We start from the raw sequence: 21,219 nt of genomic DNA on the forward strand, positions 1-21,219 counted from the left end.
CAATGAAGAGTAGTCCCTGCTCACCACAACTAAAGAAAACCTACTCGCAGCAATGAAGAGCCAATGCAGCCAAAAATAAAAATAAATTAATTAATAATAAAAAAAAATGTTGGACCGGTCTTTAGGCCACTGGAAAGCCTTCTCTAGATCATGTTTTGAGAACTACTGCCATAGCAGCATGTCTAAGAATCTTAGTTTATTTTGTTTAAAACATTCTCTGGCAGAATGAATAACTCACATAATCTCAGTCACAATTTTATCAATATAGATATTAACAGCCATACTGGGTCCAACTGTCACTTCAGTTTTATACATAGAACTCCATAGGTCTATAAAATTTATTCTATTGGAAAACAGAGTGGTCTTAAATTAATTTTTAAATTTTACATAACAATTAAGTAAAATTGAGACAAGGCTTAATACTCTTTAAGCTCAGAGGTTTCATTTCTACTTTCATTGTGAAGACAATACATACATCTCCTACTACCAATTCTTCAAGTCACAACACTTAAGACCAGAGCTAGATTAAAAATAAGTAAATGGCCAGGACTCCCACTACACCCACAAAATAATCCAGGCAGGAAATTCCTACTTGCCCATAGCTCAATCTAACCTTGCTAAAGAAAATGACCTTTGGGTGGGGAAGTTCTTATTCAAATGAATTGCTAAGGATGGTGCTCAGTAAGAGATCCACCTGTCTGGAAAAGACCCAAACTCTGTGTCACTCATAATGGACCAACGTGGAGTCCAAACAGATGACAGAGCACAGCATCTCCTAGGTCTTCCCTTCCTCCTCAGCCCCACTGCTGTAATTTGGGCAGACTTTAGAGGCACAACTTACTCCTCCATGGATTCTCTACTCATCACTTCTAAATACTACATCAGGTGATCTCAGTTTCTTCAGCTACCTCTCTGTTGATCTCGTGGTACTCTGTTAAATATGTTTTTATCCAGAAATAATGCAGCTGGATTCATGGCTAACATTTATGGACCACTATGGACCAGCCACTATGCTAAGCACTTTACAAATCATTTACTAATTTAATCCTGCCAGCAACAACACGAGGTAAATATTCTTTATTATTATCATTCTCACTTTAGAGATAAAGCTGAAAGAAGTTAAGTCCAGGTCCCTTAACTTCCAGGCTGGTGCTTGAACATTATGTAACACTGTTGTAGCAAATGTCACCAAATACTTTACAGCCTACATTCAAACAATTAATCATGAGACAGGCTGGGACCTGGGACCCTTTGCTGCAGTGCTGCAATACTTGCACTTGGACAAACGTCTTGAGCAACAAAATCCAAAGAAACTATAAGAGACTAAAAATAAGTGTATGCATGTGCAGTTGGGGCAAATTAAGGACAAGAAGATATAAAAAGACCAAAAAACCCAACTGCCATTTCTGAAGAGCTGGGAGCAAAAACAGGGTGTCAGTAGCAAAAGCAGCATACTGCGAATGCCCCCTGCACTCAACACCACCAAAGGGGTGGACAAAACACCTAAGCTACCCCTTCAGCTCGACCCATAGACTCACCACTACCTACCTTCACTCCATATAAGGAACCAGCTTGCCCCCCACCCCACCCCCTGCCTCGGGGAGCAAGAAAGGGAAACCGTTACTTGTTTTCACTCCCTCCTGCAGCTTCAGGAGCCCCAGTAAAGACTTCCTTGAATTTCTGGTCTGGCATTTAGTCAATTTCTATTCACTGGGGGAAGGCCAAGAACCCTGGTTGATATCAGTTTCCTTCAAATTACATGGACATGGGTCCCTGCCAGTTTGGCAGCCCAAGAGAACTTCCTGGATTAATTCAAAGATATATTAGTCTCCAACAAGTCTATCACCTGAAATTCTATAAACCTCTCTGTATGTCATCCTACTAGATTATCTATTAGCTGTATTTTTCTAATGTTTATTAACTGATGAGAAATGCTTTATTTGTTTGCCTGTGACAAAGCTGCATATCATAGTAGTTTTCCTTGAAAAGTACCTAGTAGTCAACTAAAAGATAAAAGATGTTTGATGATGGGGATATTTAGGAAAGCTGCTTCAGTTAGCAGAGCACAAGGTCTTGCATCCTTGTGTACTTATAGGCTTGGCAGGTAACTGTAGCCATGATGAAGCAGAAAAGAAATGCGTAGAAATGGGAATGGGGCAAGGAATTTTCTTTAAAACTCATTCTTTAAAACCCTGGGAGCTTTATAATAGATAGTTTAATTTTAGATATCTTAAAAGGGCACTATGGTCAAGTCAGTTTTCTTAACAAACTCTGGATATGTTTATTAGAAGATGGAAGATAGTTGAGAGAGATGAGAGAAAGAGAAAAGTTGGTGATAGCCAGAAGAAAGGGAATAAAGATGGAAGAGGATAGCCTATTGGTACAGACTAGCTCAAGAATGAAGAGAATACCTACACTGCTGAAATTGATTAGGAAGAGGAAATAAAGGGTGTGGAGGAAATACCTACAATAATAAGGTAATTCCTAGGGTGATGGTACTCAATGGTCTCTCTTCTCTGGTGCAGTGGGGAGAGCTGGATGTACATTGTTAAAAACATGGTGGGTTGAGGAGGTGGAAAGAAAAAAAATTTAAAGATAGTTGCTGTGGATTGGAGGAAGCAATAGTGATACTGATTTATAGATGATAGGTTGTGGCTTTAGCTAAAACACACAAATTTGTAATGAATTATGGCTAGGATTTTCTTTCACAATGCTATGTGGACCCTGAATTGTAGAAATCTGTGAATTCATGACTGGAGGGAAATTAGTAGACTAGGAAAGGGAAAAACTGAACCAAATACTAGGTTTATTAGGAAGACTAATTAGAAAAGACCTATGGTCTGAGGAATCAAGAAGGGTTGAGAACCTGTATACATCCATTCATTCATTTTACAATCTTTTATTGAGGATCTGTCACATATTAATTGTCTGTTAAATTCTTTAATACAAGGATGAATAAGATCCTGCCCTGAGTTAAATGTTAACAGGTGGCAAGGCTGTCACTAATTGCTATGGAATACATGTATACAAATATACTTTGGAAAAGTTGGTTCTAAGTGGTGCCAAGTCTGTCTCACATTCAGACAATAAGAGAAACAGAGAGAAGAGCTTAAGTTATTCAGACAGAAGGTAGATCCAAACAGTCAAATGATATACAACAGAGAATAATTATTGACATAAATAGAGGACAAAGGTGGTGAGAAGGTGAGGGTTTGTGAGTGGTACATGATCCTGAAGGAGATGTTTGAGATGTAGGAGATATGGGAGTCCAGGCTGAATCTGACCATTGGAGAAATGTCATTCCTTGAGGTTAGAAAAAAGATGTAATTTGGTATGGGGATTAAACTCTCTGGGCTTCCTCCATCCCCTTTCATTCATCATATGAATTGCAGGTACCTACTTAGAGAAATTAGCTGAGGGAGTCAAATGAAAGGAATAAAAATCATTGGCAGGGATCCATGTCCATGTAGTTTGATCGACCTAGGGCCAATATTAATAGTTTTATTGATGTTTTTGAGAGAATGAATCAAGGCCTATAGATTAATTTGATGAACAACACAAAGACAAAAAATACTTGACTTGTGTCCTTGGAGATTATTCACTTTTTAGGTCTTTATTGACTATTTTCTTCAAACTAGATTCTAAGTTCCATGAGGGTAGGGACCTTGTCAGTCTTGTTCATTGTTGTTTTTATTGAAAAGTTTATTTTTTGAACACAGATACTTTAAAATGTACTTAGTGTCAGTGGAAAGTAAATTTCCTTCCATACAAGTGTACCTTACTTTATGGAATAGTTATGAAAGAAGGACCACAGGGAAACGCAAGAAAATTAAATTACTTTAAAAAGAATTTGGAGTGAAATTCTTCTGTCATGAATCTCTCCTGAAAAGCTTTTCCTTCCAAAGAGGACTCATATATGGCCTTGGTCTAACTTTTTCCAAGAGGTTTATTCAGGAAGTATGAAGAAACTGGAGAGTTGAAAGAAAAGGTAATAGAGGCTAATGCTTCTAAAAACAAAAACTAGAAGAGTCAAGGGTTTATTATTATTTAATGTGAGGAAGGAACACAATAAATGTTCAGCTTTTAAGGACTATCACTAATCTAAACTTTCATAAAAACAGTATAGTGGAGGTGGAACATGCAGAGACTTTTATTTAGTGAACATCTACTATGGAACAGGTGCTTTGCATTCATTGCCTTACTTAATCCTCGAAACAGTCCAGAGAGACAGGGATTACCACTCTCCATTTTATAGATGAGGTAAGAGAGGGGCAGAATAGCTGGGTAAACTACTGTGGTGGTAAATGAAATTGAAATCAAGGCCGACCGTGAAGGTCATTGTCTTTCCCCTACCCTATGCTGCCTCTAACTTAAGAAACTTTTTAATTAGAGAGAAATATTCGTTATTAATATGAAACATAATACGAAAGAAAGGCACAGGTCTCCGTGTGTGTGTGTGTGTGTGTGTGTGTGTGTGTGTGTGTGTGTGTGTGAAGTGAGTTCTGGTCCAAGTCCTATTGCACTGTGAAGCAACGTTCCCCAAATAGCCACAGGCTTTGGTGTCTATAATTCATCCATTATAATTAACCCCAGGGTTAAGGTATTGTTTCTGAAACCTGATTAAAATGCAAATATGTAACCTAAGAAGACTGACGCCTTCTCTCAGTTACAAACCTAGGAGCTGGCTCTTTGAGAACTTGACCCGACTAGTCCAGTAGTCGGGAAAGGCGGGGATTGCCCCGGCATCCCTGCAGGAGAGGTCCCCAGGCACAGGAAAGCAGGTGAGTGGTGGATGTCTGGATTGGAGGAGTCACTCGGTGAAATAGCAGAGGTTGGAGCTAAGCTAAAAAACAAACTTGGCCCTCTGAACAATTCTCTGGGGAGCGAGCGAGGAATACACTTTTCCTTCTTATTCCAGGACTCTTTGGGAATCCCATAGTCTTCCGAGGTTCACCATCTTCTAGCCCACTGCTCCTCCCGGGGGTAGAACCAGGAGCAATTAAACTCTGCCAGTGTAGCCTACTCCCCGCTCTCTGCCTAAGAAGCAGGGTCCGCAGATTTAACCCTTTCCCTCCAGACTCCCGCGCCTCCTCCCCCGCACCGTGTGGGCGGCTTGGCGACTGGGCATGCTCAGTCGCCGCCCGCGGTGTGCTTCCAGGGAAACCTCCGCACTCCCTACCCCGGCTGCTCTCTGTTGCCTCCTTGCCGCCGGCCTCCTGGGGTCCATCCCAGCTTCCTCTGCTCCTAGCGACCTAGATTCCTGACCCGCCTCCGCCCCTCCCGCGCCTGCAGCCGGTGCTGCAGCCGCGGCTACCCTGGTCCAGGCTCCGCGCCGGGGACCGACCTCGTCGATCGCCGCGGTGGAGCTTGCAGCTGGAGCCCTTGGGGAACGCGGAGATGGAGACCCGACTGCCGCACGCCAGGACCTGCTGAGCTTCTGCCGCCGCTGAATCCATGTGAGTAGCTGCGTCCAGGGGCGGCCCAACAGGAGAGGAGGGGAGAGGGGCGAATGCCCTTGAACAGGAGAGAGGTGACGGCGAGGACTTCTGGCACCGTGAGAGCTGCGCTGTGTATGGGGCGCAGCAGAAATGCCAAGATTGTGGGCAGAGGGGGCAGGAATGAACATGCATACTGCTTCGGTTCAGGGGCTTCGTGGTCACTCAAGACCGTCATCTGTTCTCCCATCTTGTCCCCCAAAATGAACACGGGGGATACAGGTCTGCGCGAGAGGCTGCATCTTGGCAGGGGCGCGGGTCACGTAGTAACTGAACGCCGAGGGCGCCGGAGGAGGCATGCCTGGCAGAGGCCAAAATGGGAGGTGGGGACGAAGGTAGGCCTGGCCCGGACGAGTGGCCTGTCCAGGTCCTGGGGTCCTCTGCCCCATGGCCTTAGGCCTCTGGGGCAGTGCAGGACTTCGGATTGGCGGACCGCAGAGCTGGGGGGTCATCAGTGCTGCGAACCCGGAGGAACTGTCTGAGGGGCTGGCACGCAGTGCCTCCTCCTACTGCCAGGTTCCCCTCACTTATTGGGGCACCTTCTTTCCTAGGCAGGTATAATTGAACAGGCGAGTGGGGTGCCACGGCTGACAGAGCTATTCAAAGCAAAACAGTGAGGTGTGGTGGTGAGGCGTGCTGTTGTGAGTGCCTTTTTTTCCCCAAGTGTGAGTACGGAATGCCCCTATTCACCGTGTTTCTACTCCACCTCTAAGTAGCGAGTCCGGTAACACACCTTATGAATATTTCAGGAACGACCTCGCAGGCTCGGTTGCTTCAGATCAAGTTTAATGAATATGTTTGTCAGCTTTTCTGCTCTGCACAGGCAGGTGGAAGCCCCGTGCCTCAGCTTTCCAAATCTCATCCTTTCCCTGTACCAACTAGGAAAAAGATGCTAATAACCCCCAGTGAGCTTTAGATGGGTACCATAAATTAAGTCTGTCCTTTGGAGAGAGCAGTCTTGGGCAGATATCCAGGCATTGTTCTGCATCTCTGCAGTGTGCGTGTTGTGCCTGGAGCTTGACAAACCGGAGCTGCCAATATGGTGGAAAGCAGGTAATGGGCTTATGTTGGAATAAACGTCTTAATTCATTATCATCTTACGACACCAGATAGTTACACAGACTTAGTCATTCTCTCCCTTAAAGTTGAATATGAGATCTAGTTGAAATTTTGAAGAAGGCAAAATTTGTATCCCTCTACACTGAGAGGCATCTATCTTTCCTAAATTCTTTCATGGAAATAAGAAATGAACGTCTTTTCTGTAATCACTGTCAAGAACACTGAAAGAACACATTAATGTAAGGAACTTTTAGGATTGGAACAAGCTGTAGGGCATCTTTCCTTACACTTTAGGTTATAACTTCCATTGCACCATCACCATTAATCAGTAAACTGACACACACAACAGTTAATACTCTAAAATGGTGCTCCTTTGCAGAAGAAACCTGCTTTTTCCTCCTTTAATGAGACAAGGTATGTCTCTAAATGACCTGTGAGGAATTCCTCTGTTGACCAAGATTTCAAGCCTTCAAGATTTACATGATGCTGAAAGAGGCAACTCTCTTCTCTTGCCAGCCCATACACAGTGAAGCTGAAGCAATACAGTTTACAGATGTTCCACATTTAGAGAAGGCTCTTCCAAAAAAGACCCACTGCATTTACACCACAGGCTCCACCTCTACCTGCCAGGCTGCTTCTCCCCAGCCTGTTAGTGAGGACAGTATGTCTCACTGTGCTTGATTAATGAAGAAAAGGAATCCCAAAATGAAAGACATTTATTTCCCATATTGTGTTTTCAAAATTAAATTTTCAAAAAATTTTAATTATTAATACATAAAGACAAGGAGTTAATTCAGGCATAGTAATGACTCTATGAATATCAGTTTGCCAAGAGATTTGGGGCAACATTACAGTATTCTTTGTGCTGAAATTATTGATAGATGGTATTAGAAGGGAATTCTATGAAATTAACAAGTAAAAATTTTATATAATAAACAGCATTTCCTAACGTATGTTTCTGAGATGCTCAGAAAGTAACCCAGCTGCATTAACAGACATAAAATATGGCCAATTGAGAAGTTTGCAGAGCTTGGATACAAACATCCAGGTGCTCTAAAGAAGCATTCCTTGAGTCCTCTGAGAATTTTTAAAGAGTCATTGGTAGAGCTGCCAGATTCAGCAAATAAAAATACAGGCTGTTCATCAGTTAAATTTGAATTTCAGATAAGCAATGAATAATTGTTTTTAGTATAAGTATATCCCATGCATTGTTTGGGATATACTTACACTAAAAATTTTTAAATTTGTTGTTCATCTGAAATTCAGTTTTGACTGAACAGCCTGTATTTTATCTGGCAACTCTATAGTCACTGGAAATTTCTCATTCCTCTTTTTGGGGTCACTATGGTTTGAAAAAATAAAGTGGAACAGAGATCATATGCTGTTCTGCAGGCAATCTGGGACAAGCCCAGTTCTGGTTCTAGCTATTGAAAATAACTCATGCTTAAAAGTGAGTAGTTTCAGTTCAACACACCTCAGCTTGCTAGATTTAGTGAGAAGTGCCAAAACATACAAAGATGAGTAGGGGAAGTGGGGGTGGGGGAAGGGATCTACATCATAAGATACAAGACTTTCAGGGTCCACTCTAGGAGCCTGGGAAGGACACTGAATTCTGCTGAGCAGCTCCAGTCAGGGAGTGAGATGACCGGCAGTTTTGACAGGTCTGGCTTTGAATGAGAGAGTAAGATCTTATCCTGGGAGGCGAAGATAGAAACGCATGGCTTTATACCTAATGGAGTGGAGCTGGAAGTTGATGGCCTCAGTCAGAGGACACAAGCCTGCTGAGGATGAGGGAAGTGAGAAGGGGATTCTAAAGGATGTTACATAGTTGCTGATGGGAATGGAAGAGGGAGGTGAAAAGAGACAAGTGCAAGGTTGGTAACTGGTACTTAGGTGAATGCATCTCATTGCATTTTAAAACAACAGTTGGTTTGCCCTTTGACTAATACCCAAAGGGCTCCTTCACTATTCTGCTACCATCCTGGTTTCCTCAGGTAAAAAAGCATCATCAAACAGTTTTATTACTTTTATATAAAAGATGGTATTTAAATGTAATATTTGAGATGCTGATCAATATTCTGTTGCTTTGGCACAGATTCCTGAAATAAGATAAGCAGATGTTTTGGTTTTAGCAAATCTGTTGCTTCAAATGGGAAAATATACTGAATTGCAATCATTTTCTGATTTAGTCCAGCTGTCTTTAAGGAAGCAGATTCTGATGATGGAAGGAATGTAGATTTTACAGAAATAGCACTATGTGAAAATGACCATATGCTTGTAGTACCAGAGAGTACCTACTGCGAATATTCCAAATGCAATTAATTCCAAAAAATAACACACCACTTACATTTGTGTCTCTGAAGACCTAGTGGGTACTTTCACTATTGATCATTATAGGAATTTTCCAGGGAAGTGGAAGATCAAACCACTACAGAAAATCTTCATTTTCTGAAGATTCCAGTTTGCCAATCTCAAGCAAATGATGATAGAGTGCCATTCTAGATTGCACTTCTGTCAACAAATCTAGTTATCTCTAGGGACCATCTTCAGAAAAGCCTCATATGTTTATCATATGTATGGTTAAATTTCTACTTCATATTTTACAATAAGTTTTTAAAATCATAAAAATTACTCTCTACTAAAATGTATAGTGAAACAGTTAATTCAGGACTTTCTTATCAAATGATTATTCCTTAAAATAGAACAGAAAACACTTCTATTTCAGATATTTGTATTATTCCTTTTTGTAGTGTCTGCCAAATATGTCCTGCCTTATAATTCTGACAGTACATGAGAAAAAGAGTGATCAAGGATGTACTGAAGTTGGTAAAATCTCAAGGCAATTAGATTATAGTTTCTATTTTCAGCAAAGTTTCATATGGATATGACTAATTGAAGAAAGCCTTACTTCAGTGATCTCTAACGACAACTTACGCAGACTGTCACCCAGAGAGACCTTTAACTGAAATTGTGTGCTCAATTCACATTCTAAGTCTTCAGTAAATACTTTGAATTTAAAGAATCTGAAGACAGCATGTTCTTGCATCCCAGGAGCTTTTAACCCTCCAGCTCACTTATGCTGACCACAAGCAAGTCTTATTTTACATCAGTTTCTGTGCTATAAAATGGAAGATATGCACATTTAAAAAGAGAATATTGTGTCAACTCCAATCATCTATGTCTATAAAATAAACATTGTATTCTAAAGGATAAATAACTCCATTCTCAATGTAATTAGACAATTGCTATATTGTTTATGCACTCTCTAATGTTTCAGATGCCATCAAAATAATTCACAATTTGCTGTGTTTGATTTTTTGCTTTTTTGTTATCGAAGCAAAATGATTGTGGTAAATGCTTAAGGAGAGCTCATTAAGCCTCTTTAAAAAATCAGTTTCAAACATGCTAATGACTGCAGATTCAAAGGTCTTTACATAGCTTTTAAACATAGTTTCCATTCTAATTTTGGGGATTGGGACTTCGTTAATTAGAATGCATGGTATAAGAGCTTATTTCAGCTGCTATAACTCTCAGTCCTATCCCTTGTGTAAGTAGATTGCCATATGTTTTGAAGCTTTCATTCATGATGAAACTAATAACTTATTTATCCCACAGCTGCTTTTTGGTTTAGCAAATATCATCAATGATATCATAATATCTGTTCCCTAATTTTTTTTTTTTTTTTTTGCGGTACGCGGGCCTCTCACTGTTGTGGCCTCTCCCGTTGCGGAGCACAGGCTCCGGACGCGCAGGCTCAGCGGCCATGGCTCCCGGGCCCAGCCGCTCCGCGGCATGTGGGATCCTCCCGGACCGGTGCATGAACCCGTGTCCCCTGCATCGGCAGGCGGACTCTCAACCACTGCGCCACCAGAGAAGCCCCCTAACTGTTTTTTACATTACCATTTGGCATTATAAATATTTTAAGTATGAATCAGTCTCTGGAATGAATTTACTATACAAGTACATTGCTTCCTTTTCCTTCAGAAGAAGAATCAGAAAGCTCTGCCCTTCAGTATTTGGAAGCCAGATTTTCTGAAGAGTCTATATTCCAGTAGAACACTTACATTTTAATTTCAGATTTTCTTTGGTCTTAGAATCCATTTAAATTAGCAAAAATCTTAAAACAGTTATTTTTAATTGAGAAGTTTTATCATACATTCTTTAAAATGGTAAACATTTATCAAAGCTGTTTCAATTAAAATATGTATTATGCACATCATTAGTCAAAACAATTATAAATATATATTCACCTAACATAGGACCACCTAAATACATGTATAATGTGTATATAGCCCAATATGTGAACCAGTACATGAAAATCAAGACATAAAATAAAAAGTTTGGGTTATAGTTTTTGCTTCACTAAAGAGTTTTGTGTTGTATCAAATATTTCTTCTATTATTCCTTTAAATTATAGATAACCTACAATATTTAAAATAGAGCCAGACTCATCAAATTTTTACATCTACTCTATCCTTCTGGGACACATCTATCAATTAGACGAGTAATCTTTGTAGGTGAGATGCAGAAATGAGGTCTGGGATATGATCTAATAGCTGGGTTCATCAGCTGTAACCAAAGAATGTTTACAGGTGTGAAAGCCACGTAGGAGGTGGTTTCTGTTGGCCTCCTTCAGAGCTCTTGCCTTGACCCTGACATTTCTACAATTTTATCAGTGACTCAGATATACTTAGACCATACATATATCAGGTTTGTTGATAATGCAAAGCTCCAAGAACTAATGAATTTAAATGACAATCAGGATTAAACTTAATATCCCTTAGCCCAGAGCAAGGGTTGAAACTAAGATTATATTCAGAAAGAATAACTGTTGGCTTCATTTAGTTTCTAAAATTAGTTGCCTAGGGGTAGGGAATGGAAGTCCTACTTTAACAACAGTTTGAGTTGTAAAAATTAGTTTTAGTTCACCTGAGTATTAACCAACAGTACAGAAGAAATTAATGCTTTCTTTGGTTGGAGTCATAGAGTCCATAAGAAAAGATCAGAAACAGACACTATAACACACTGTATTGAAAGTGATGCATTTTGGGCCACCTGTCAGAGATGTAATAAGCGGGACTGGCTCATGTGAGCCTGGGTAGGATGTTGGCTCACATGACCTTAAAAGCACCTCCTAAATCAGATTATGCAGTTTAAATTGAGTTCCCAGGTACTTATACATGAATCTGCCAACGTCTAATTCAGCTTAGTAACATTTATGTAGCATATAACGATTGTACATCCTTTTCTTGATTAATAATGAATATCCTTATTATTTTCTACTTAAAGATTATTCCATAGATAATCAATCATCACTTAAAATGAATGCATCTACTTTGTGACCACCACTGTGTACTTAGCTAAGATCATACTTGAAATTCTTAGATGAAATGATATGTACTTTGAATAGCCACGAATTAGGCATGTGTCCAGGTTCTAAAATAAAATTGCACAAATTAGACAAAGATGAAAGGCAAATGTATTCACTCAGTGTATTCTGTGTGTACTCTATTAGTCTGCACTGTGTTTTGGCTTTCAAAGGTGTTTGTTTATAGTGTAGAATGGACACTCATCATTCCTCTTGAACACTGCTATCTGAACCCCTTTCCCATGTTGGGGGGGGGGTCTTCCACATTATGAGACAGAGGCCACTTCTCACTATAGGAGCTAAAAGTGCCAGATGCTTCCTCTCCCAGACATCCTTGCATCATAGACATGGACCCAGACGCTGCCCCAGTGGCAGATGTTTCGGTTGGCAACACCCTTGACCAGTGCTGAGGAGGGGTCGGTGGAGCCAGCTACTGAGTCTGGATCTGGTAGTGGCAGTAGAGGTGTCTTTACTGGACTGGCTTTGTGTCATCATTTTAAGCATTAATTTTGACTACATAACCTCTAAACCCAGTTCTCTAGCCCTCCTGGAGATTCTGTGGAATTACCTTCAGAAGAAAATCCTTTTCTGCTTAAACAGGCAGAGCTAGTTTCTATTCCTTGTAATAATAATCCCTGCTGGTACAGGGTGCAAGTCCATGCTTACATTGGCATATTTGTCAGTCACTGGGACCTACTGAGTACAAAGCATTCTGAAAGGTGCAAAAGGAAATATTTATTCATTCTCTGAGTATTTCTGAAACAAGCCACCTTGCTTGGCATTTGATAGAAGGAGAGGCAAACAAAATTGGTATTTTCAAATTAGTGCTATGAGCACAAGTAGGAGAAGGTAGAGATACCACTGTCAAACTACGTTGGAGGCAGATATTATGTGGATCTACTGATTCTCAAGATTGATTTAGCGTGAGGATGAAGGGTTGGGATAAGAAAGGATGTTTTGGGGGGAAAATATTGTGTTTCATCAATTCCAAGACTCAAATTGTTTTCTTCATCTTAATATTTATGAAATTAGGAACCATTATTAGAGTGTGTCATGTTTTAATTGCCACTTTTTCTCCTCAATCCATCTAATGTATTTTACCGAATCTAAGATGTAATTGATATATATACTATTACACTTTTTACCATTAAGAAAAAAAGCTCAGTAAGTAATTACTAAAAAATGATGACACTTAACATCATACTGGGGGCTCTGGAGTAGAAGATTTAAAGAGAACCTAGGAGAATTAGGTCAGTCATGGAAATGTGTCATTTAAACACCAAATTCCTTTTCATTGTTCTAGTAGTCTCCCAAAGCTGTTAAAGACTAATAGATTCACCTCTAACTTCTGTTGTGAACAAATTCAGGTACTAATCATTATAGCCTTGCTTGGCTATAACATATGCCCAGTAGAGTGATTCTCAGTTTTGTGGATGGCACATTTAGTTTTGATAACTTTTTTATTTGGAAATTTTCAAATATATACAAAAGCAGACAGAATAATAACATAAAGGATCCTAGTATTCAGTAACTATCAAGTTATGATCAATGCTGTTTGATTTCTAGCCCTACTCTCTATTTACCCAATTTTATTTTGAAGCAAATCTCAGATGCCATACCATACCATTTGTAAATACTTCAGTATATATCTCTAAAACACATACTCAAAAATATTGTTACTACATTCCTAGAAATAAAATCTATAGTTTGTAGCACCTTTTTAAATAGACAAATTTAGTATTTATTTTAATTAGGTTTTAAACTACCTTTTGGGGGGAGGTTTTTAAAAAGAAAACCAAATGAGGAATATTTCAATGTCCACTGATTTCTTTTTAAGAAATTTATGTGATACTAGTAGGTCATATCACAATCCTGAAATAATATCTATCTTGATTTTTCACTCTGAACTTTCTTTTGAATATGTTCTCTGGTTGAGGATTTGTTTAAAGAATATACTGCTGTTCTTGCCATTTCCAAAGCAATCTTCAGAAAAGTCATATCTATCCCTTTATTATTTTTGGTCCCAAAAGGAGGATTCATAATTACTGTATCAAATGACTTGAACCATGTCAAAATTTGTCAGCTCAAACTCTTCCACTTTTCTATTAAATATTTTCATCTGTGTCAAATTCAACAAACAACCTGCAGTGCGTGGCCTGGTGGGATACTGTTCTAAAGTAACTTGGGCTTCTGAAACCATCTACTTGATGCAGGTGACTTTCTAGTTCCTTGAACCTTAATTTCTTCTTTTTTTGTTTTTATAAAGTGTGGGTTCACAGGGTTAAAGGACATTGATGGACCTCAGGAGGCTGGAAGCACCACCATATGTGTGTCACCTTTTTTAAATTTAAGTTTTTGTTTTTAATCAAAGTAGTACTTACATATCATTAAAAACATTATATAATTATACAACATTATAATGAAAAATAGACCTGTTGCCGGATTTGTTTCTCAGGTATACTCACTTTAATTCTTTTAGCTGATTCTTCTGATGTGTTCCACCTTATAATCTGCTAATATTGCTATTCCTCAATATTTAAAAGTATCAGATCTACTGATTTTCTACTGCAGGAGTGAAGATTGAACTTTCATACCTAACTTCTCTCCCTTATATACATTCACTTTTCTTTCCTCAGTTCTCCCATTAACATTGTTTTTGCCTAGGAGAGATTCACATGTGTCTTGGTTTGGATGGTGTTCTGAGGGATAAATCTCCTGAGGACTAGTATTCTGGCTGCCTCTGTTCTGGGAGTTGAGTGGGAGAAGGAGGCTGGATAAATTTCATGTTTATCATGTAGACTTTCATTTAACCTCCTAGTATTCAGTATGACAGCTCAATCTCATTTTCTTGTTTCCAAAAGTTCAGAGCCTCTCTAGCTCAACCTCTTCAAGAGTTAATCTCACCTCTTTTGATAGAATGGAGAGGGGTTATGCCTACTTTCATAAGGTGGGTAGGAGATCTAAGTCCTAACTAATCCTTAAGAAAACTCTCAGCCAAGTTGTGTTGACTTCATTTTACACTCCACTTTCAGAAGACCTAGGCATCCCTAACTCCTGAACATGACTGAGATTACATACTCTAACTTGTATTGCCTTTGGGTCACTTCACTCACTGCAGGTTTAGTCAATTAGGCTAAGTAAATTACCATTTTCCCATCTTCTTTCAGCTTCCAGAATTCTGCTGACATCTCATGTGCACTCCTGTTACCCTTAGCCTTATGGATTTATGCTTTTTGATTTCTTTGCTCTTATGTTGGTGGAATTACATGTGTTTTATTTGTCACGTTTAGATGGAAGTCCATGACACAAGTTTTAAGGGCACACTTAAAAGGAATTAAAGATGTGAAATAATGTAAATGAATCAGCAATAATTATAGTGAATTAATTACTGCTTAGTAAGTGTCTCACATTGCCTATGTAAACTTCCACAATTACCATACTTGTTTTGCTTACTCCTCTTTTCTCCTTTCCCACAGTAAATTTTAATACTCTCTTAACCTAGTCATACCACCTTCTTAGCAAAATATCCTACTTAACACATACTACTGTAAATAATATGTATCCCCAGTTGTAAAGAAGAAGAATTTCATACAATTAATGATCAGAATTTTGTCACACATTTGTGAAGAGTCCATAGAACTGTGACATGTTGGTTAGGTACCCTTGTCTTAGAGTATAGTCCAGTTTAGTCTGACATGACTGAAATGAATTTTCATTGGAGATAGCTCAAAACTTCTATATTCACTTCAGAAAGGGCACTATTCCATACGTGAGAACTGCTAGATTTCCCATTCCTTGTGGGCAAAGACTGTCTTACTTATTTTGTGTCTCTAGTGCTGAGAAAGAACTGAACATAATAAGTGCAAGATAAAACTTACTGACTAGAATTAAAAGCTGAGGTCTTTTCCTACCAATTGGCTCTCTGTCCTTGGATAAGTCATTTGTTGGTTTGAGGCTCCAAGAGGTCACTTAGGAAAGGTATGGTGGCAGAAAAGGTTGAGAATGGAACATTGGGGAATACCGACACTTAAAAGGCAGGCAGAGGAAGAGTGTGAGATAGATGGAAAACCAGGAGAACATAGAAACATGGAAGCCAAAAGCAGGCCTTTCAAGAAGTAACATTACATGAAATCACATCACATAATATAAAGATAAGAAAATGGAGCTTGGACTAGACCATGCTCTGCCTTCAACCAAACATTTATCTACTCACTCACTCTTTGTGTAGATAAATGTTTATCACTCCTGTGATGTTTATGGTTAGAGCGATATTTGTAGTATAAGGAAGTTGTCTTGAGCCCTGTGTATGTGTGAGGATGCATATGTGTGTCGATGGGAATGGAGGGATTGTGATAGGGGAAGGAAACCAGAGCTCAGAGAGACTATGCAGGAAGGAGTTGGGAAGCTCTTTATGAGGCTAAGAAGAACATGAGTTAGTCATGTGAAGTCAACCTATAACATATTGTAGAATTACTTAATTAACCTGGTTTAACCTGAATAAAAATGTTTGAGTCAGAGAGTAAGATTCTTGTGTGATTTGCTGCAGGCCATTTGTATTCTTTTTCATCAACCAATGGACTCTTGGAAGAAACACTGTAGCCTGGAATTTGGAAATAAATGGGCTTCAATCTTACTGTATTTCATCAATTCTTCCCCCCACCCCATCACTGAAATTGGGATGCATCATAATTTAATTAGCAACATTTTGTTTTCCTTTAAAGGCACATGACATAATGGTACATTTTACCATTGATGATGCTGATGAAATTCCACTGGAAAGAATCAAACAATAGTCATTCAGCATACATTTATCAAGTCATGCATATCAAATCATAGCTCTAAAGTGAGGTTAAAACTATTTTTAAAATTTGTTTTACAACACAAATTGTTGCAGAAGCCCAATCTAAATGGTGTACTTCTCAGAAGCATTCTCAGAAGAATGCTATGATCTCATCTGTGTGATCAGAGTCAGCAGTTGCCTTAAGAGCAAGATACCCTGTTTGCCTCCAGGCCCCTGGAAAATCCGAATTTGTTTGGACTTTTCTGTCAAATGTTTATATGTAAATACCCTTTCTATGTTCTCATTATATGCAAGTGAAAATTTTACAAAAAGCATCAGTCTAGATTGGCAAAATCATATTCACTTAATTTTTATGCAAACATAAGTTTACCATTATTTTATTGTGGTTTAATTTAGAAATTTAACTTTTAAAGCTAAAAAGTTTTTAAAACTAAAACTATTATATAGTTGAGAATGTATAAAATCTAGATTATTTTTGTAGAAAATTGATTAATATTTAGATTTAGAAATTTCCTTATTCTTTTGTAGATTAAAGACAAATTTCATCAATCCTGCTCTCCCTCTCTTTGCTCCCTCCCTGAAAACAATAGATGGATGTAGGTGACCACAGTGAAAGCCAGAAAGTCACTATACTTTAAAAGTAAACCATAAACATATTTGCAGACAATCCTGAATTCTGTGGCTGGCATGGCCTCCATTGTTTTAAATCTCAAAAATAAACTTTGGATGAGTGTTTAATTCCTGAACAAGGAAAAACACTTCTTACTTGTCACTTTAGTGAGTATTAGCAGAACATTTTTTCAAGTGAATCGCCAGAGAAAGAGGAAAGGAGAGTTCTGGAATGTGGCCTCAGGCAGATTATTATGCATGAGCATTATACCTCTAATATGACAGGCTTCATAGCATGTGTGAAATGTAAATGCATAATATGAAAGATATTTTTATTTCTCTGGGATAGTAGTTTTTTATATTGCTCTCCTCTCTCCTCATATTAAGTAAAAAATTGCAATTTATACATGTGTCAGGTGCTCATAAATAGCCTTAGAAATTTTTCTTTCCCTTCTCCTTTCTTCCTTTCCCATTCCATTCCCTTTCCTTCTTGTTTCACATGGTAAGTCTGATTGCAGTATATCTTTTGAAGACTGAGTTCCTCATCTGTCTGTGTCTTCCTTGAACTGAAGCTGTGCTTCTTAGGACTTGACAAAATAGGGAGCATGATGCAAACTTAGTCATTATCTGAATTTGCTAATTCAGAACGTATTTATTTGCCTAATTTGAACCTGATACTTGACCCACCTGATTTAAGAAGGCTGACCTCCTTGTTTTGTTTTGGAGATTGGCTCAGCCAGAGCCCAGCAACTCACATTGCAGGTGACTTACCTGCTCCTTCTTACCCACAAACTACCTGTGCCCTTGCCTGGTGTTCCCACAGAGATGTGCTTCCTGCTGAAAGGTCAGGCTTGTTTCGGAGAACTTTCTCTAATTTCTTGAACACCATCCACAGGCATTCATACATGCAGAGCATAATAGAGAATTACTGGGATCTGTGAGCTGAATTAATCATATCCTAAAACTACCTTGACTTCAATTATCTGTAAGTTTTGGCCTATATCAGAATAGTGGCCTTTCTCTTCCATTTTACCTTTTCCACCTAGATATAGCTTTTGCTGAAGAAAATGTGGGAAAAGAAAAGTCTATATCTGTTTCTGCAAAAGTCTCTACCTGACTGACTAATTGAGAGATGTCACCATTATGATTTCATTAGACTCTAGCAGGGCACATGTATATACTATGAGACCATTTAGTAGGAAAACTAAAATTTCCACATAGGTTAAGATCATTTACTTGGAGTTTATCATTGTCATCAGGAAATTTTTTCAGTTACTTTTAAAAAATATTTAAAGTGACATAGTATAATGAAGACACAGGATAAATGGAATTGAACCAAATTAGCCATAGGCTTTCTTCTGATACCCAAAACAGCTTTTGATCAATCTTAGGGAAGAAAACAGTAAAAGTTATTATTTATGAATCTTATGGTTTAACATGTCATTGCTTTTGTTCTTCCTTCACCTGAAATGAGAAGAATAGTTCAAACTGAGAAATTAAATCAGTGACAAATAATTTTGATATTGCTGATCTTGAATTTATCATCTGCAGAGTAAAGTTGTGTGTGTGCTCCCCTCTCTCAACCGCTAAATGAATTTTTTTCACTGTTGCTAAAAAATGTTGCCCAAACTTTCTCTTTTTAATCTAGATTCTGGGGAGAGGGAGTAGAGTGTGTTTTCATCTTTTGATTATCATTAATTACAGTAAGTTATATTTTGAGGTTGACCCACTTGATTGATTTTTTTTTTCTCCTAGAAGTGTTGCAGTATGAAAAGGAAATAATAACAAGAAGCAATTAGGGAAATCTAAAGGAGAATGGAACTTATTTTGCTTTCTGATGAATATAAGAAAGCTCATTCAAGTTAGTATATATCTCCTAGGTAGATTTGGAATATTTTACCAGCCATTAGATGTATTTTATGTATGGTAAAAAAAAAAGGCAAACAAATATTGTCATCTACAAAGGGAAAGATGTAATGTATTACAGAAACTAAAACATATAGAGGAAGACTGAAGGAAACACAAGGGAATAAGTTGATTTGAAGATGCTGTCACATGGACCAAAGACTCAAAGAATAATTTGAGGAGAATGAAATCACCACACAAATAGCAGTGTGGATCAGGAGCTTGAATTTCATTGCATTTTTCTAAAACCAAGGGAACACAACATTTACATTGGGGGGGGTGTTTTTATTAAGTTATTTCAGAAATACACTGCCAAGGATTCATATACCCTTGGAAATTAGGCCTCAAGGAAGAATGTAAAACCATCCTTTTTTGGCTCTGTTGTATAACTTTTCCATAAAACTTGCTTTAGAAACTTTTCAGATTAGTAGTACATTTGCTTTGAGAAAGGAAAGAGGTTAATTTTCAGTGGCATAGTAGCTCTTATTATTCAAGAATCCCCCATCTAGCTTCCAAGAAATGCTTAAGTTTTGAGGTGCAGCTATACATCCAAGCCTTGATTATCTGCAGCTCAGCATTTTCATTTGAATTGAATACACACTATTATGCCAATGCAGAATTTTACCTCAGCGTTTTCCAGAGGCAGCACAGGACAGTGATTAATAGCAATGGTTTAGGAGCCAGGCTTCTAGGGTGACCTTGAAAGGTTGCTTAACTTTTCTGTACCTCAATTTTCACAGCTGTAAAATGGAGATACTGACTACTATTCACTTCGTAGGATGACTATTAAGTGAGTTAATATAAATAAAGCTCATAGAATATTGCCTGGCAGACCCTCAAGATGGCAGAGGAGTAAGACACGGAGATCACCTTCCTCCCCACAGATACATCAGAAATACATCTACATGTGAAACAACTCCTAGAACACCTACTGAACACTGGCAGAAGACCTCAGACTTCCCCAAAGGCAAGAAACTCCCCAGGTACCTGGGTAGGGTAAAAGAAAAAAGTAAAAACAGAGACAAAAGAATAGGGACAGGAACTGCACCTTGGAGAAGGAGCTGTGAAGGAGGAGAAGTTTCCACACACTAGGAAGCCGCTTCACTGGCAGAGATGACGGGTGGTGGGGAGGAAGCTTCAGAGCCATGGAGGAGAGCACGGCAACAGGGCTGCAGAGGGCAAAGCAGAGAGATTCCTGCACAGAAGATCGGTGCCAACCAGCACTCACCAGCCTGAGAGGCTTGTCTGCTCACCTGCTGGGGCAGGTGGGGGCTGGGAGCTGAGGCTCCACTTTGGTGGTCAGATCCCAGGGAGAGGACTGGAGTTGGCTGTGTGAACACAGCCTGAGGGGGCTAGTGCACCACAGCTAGCTGGAAGGGAGTCTGGGAAAAAGTCAAACTGCCTAAGGGTCAAGAGACCATTGTTTCGGGGCGTGTGAAGAGACGGGATTCAGAGCACCATCTAAACGAGCTCCAGAGACAGGCATGCGCCACGGCTATCAGCATGGACAACACACACGGGCATGAAATGCTAAGGCATCTGTTGCAGCCACCAAGAAGCCTGTGTGCAAGCACAGGTCACTATCCACACCACCCCTCCCGAGAGCCTGTGCAGCCCACCACTTCCAGGGTCCCGTGACCCAGGGACAACTTCCCTGGGAGAACACACGGTGCACCTCAGTCTGGTGTAACGTCATGCCGGCCACTGCTGCCACAGGCTCACCCTGCATTCCATACTCCTCCCTCCCCCAACCTGAGTGAGCCAGGTCAGCTGCTACTTTAACCTCATCCTGTCTGAGCGAAGAAGAGATGCCCTCAGGCAACCTGCATGCAGAGGTGGGGCCAAATACAAAGCTGAACCCCAGGAGCTGTGCGAACAAAGAAGAGAAAGGGAAATTTCTCCCAACAGCCTCAGGAGCAGTGGATTAAATCTCCATGATCAACTTGATGTACCCTGCATCTGTGGAATATCTGAATAGGCAA

At 39.3% G+C, this 21,219-nt stretch overlaps 1 protein-coding gene across 2 annotated transcripts in view; it reads left to right on the forward strand.

Moving 5' to 3' along the window:
- Positions 1-4,750: 4,750 nt before the first annotated feature.
- Positions 4,751-21,219, forward strand: part of ELMOD1 (ELMO domain containing 1) — a 100,832-nt gene continuing 84,363 nt past the window's right edge. Inside the window, exon 1 of one of the 2 annotated variants that reach the window (XM_059070370.2) lies at positions 4,751-5,456. The gene's annotated coding sequence lies outside the window, so the exon portion shown is untranslated. The remainder of the gene's footprint in view (positions 5,457-21,219) is intronic. The other variant, XM_067038882.1, reaches the window with a different exon arrangement.

The sequence above is a fragment of the Kogia breviceps genome, chromosome 7 (genome assembly GCF_026419965.1).
Source record: "Kogia breviceps isolate mKogBre1 chromosome 7, mKogBre1 haplotype 1, whole genome shotgun sequence".
Lineage (NCBI taxonomy): Eukaryota > Metazoa > Chordata > Mammalia > Artiodactyla > Physeteridae > Kogia > Kogia breviceps.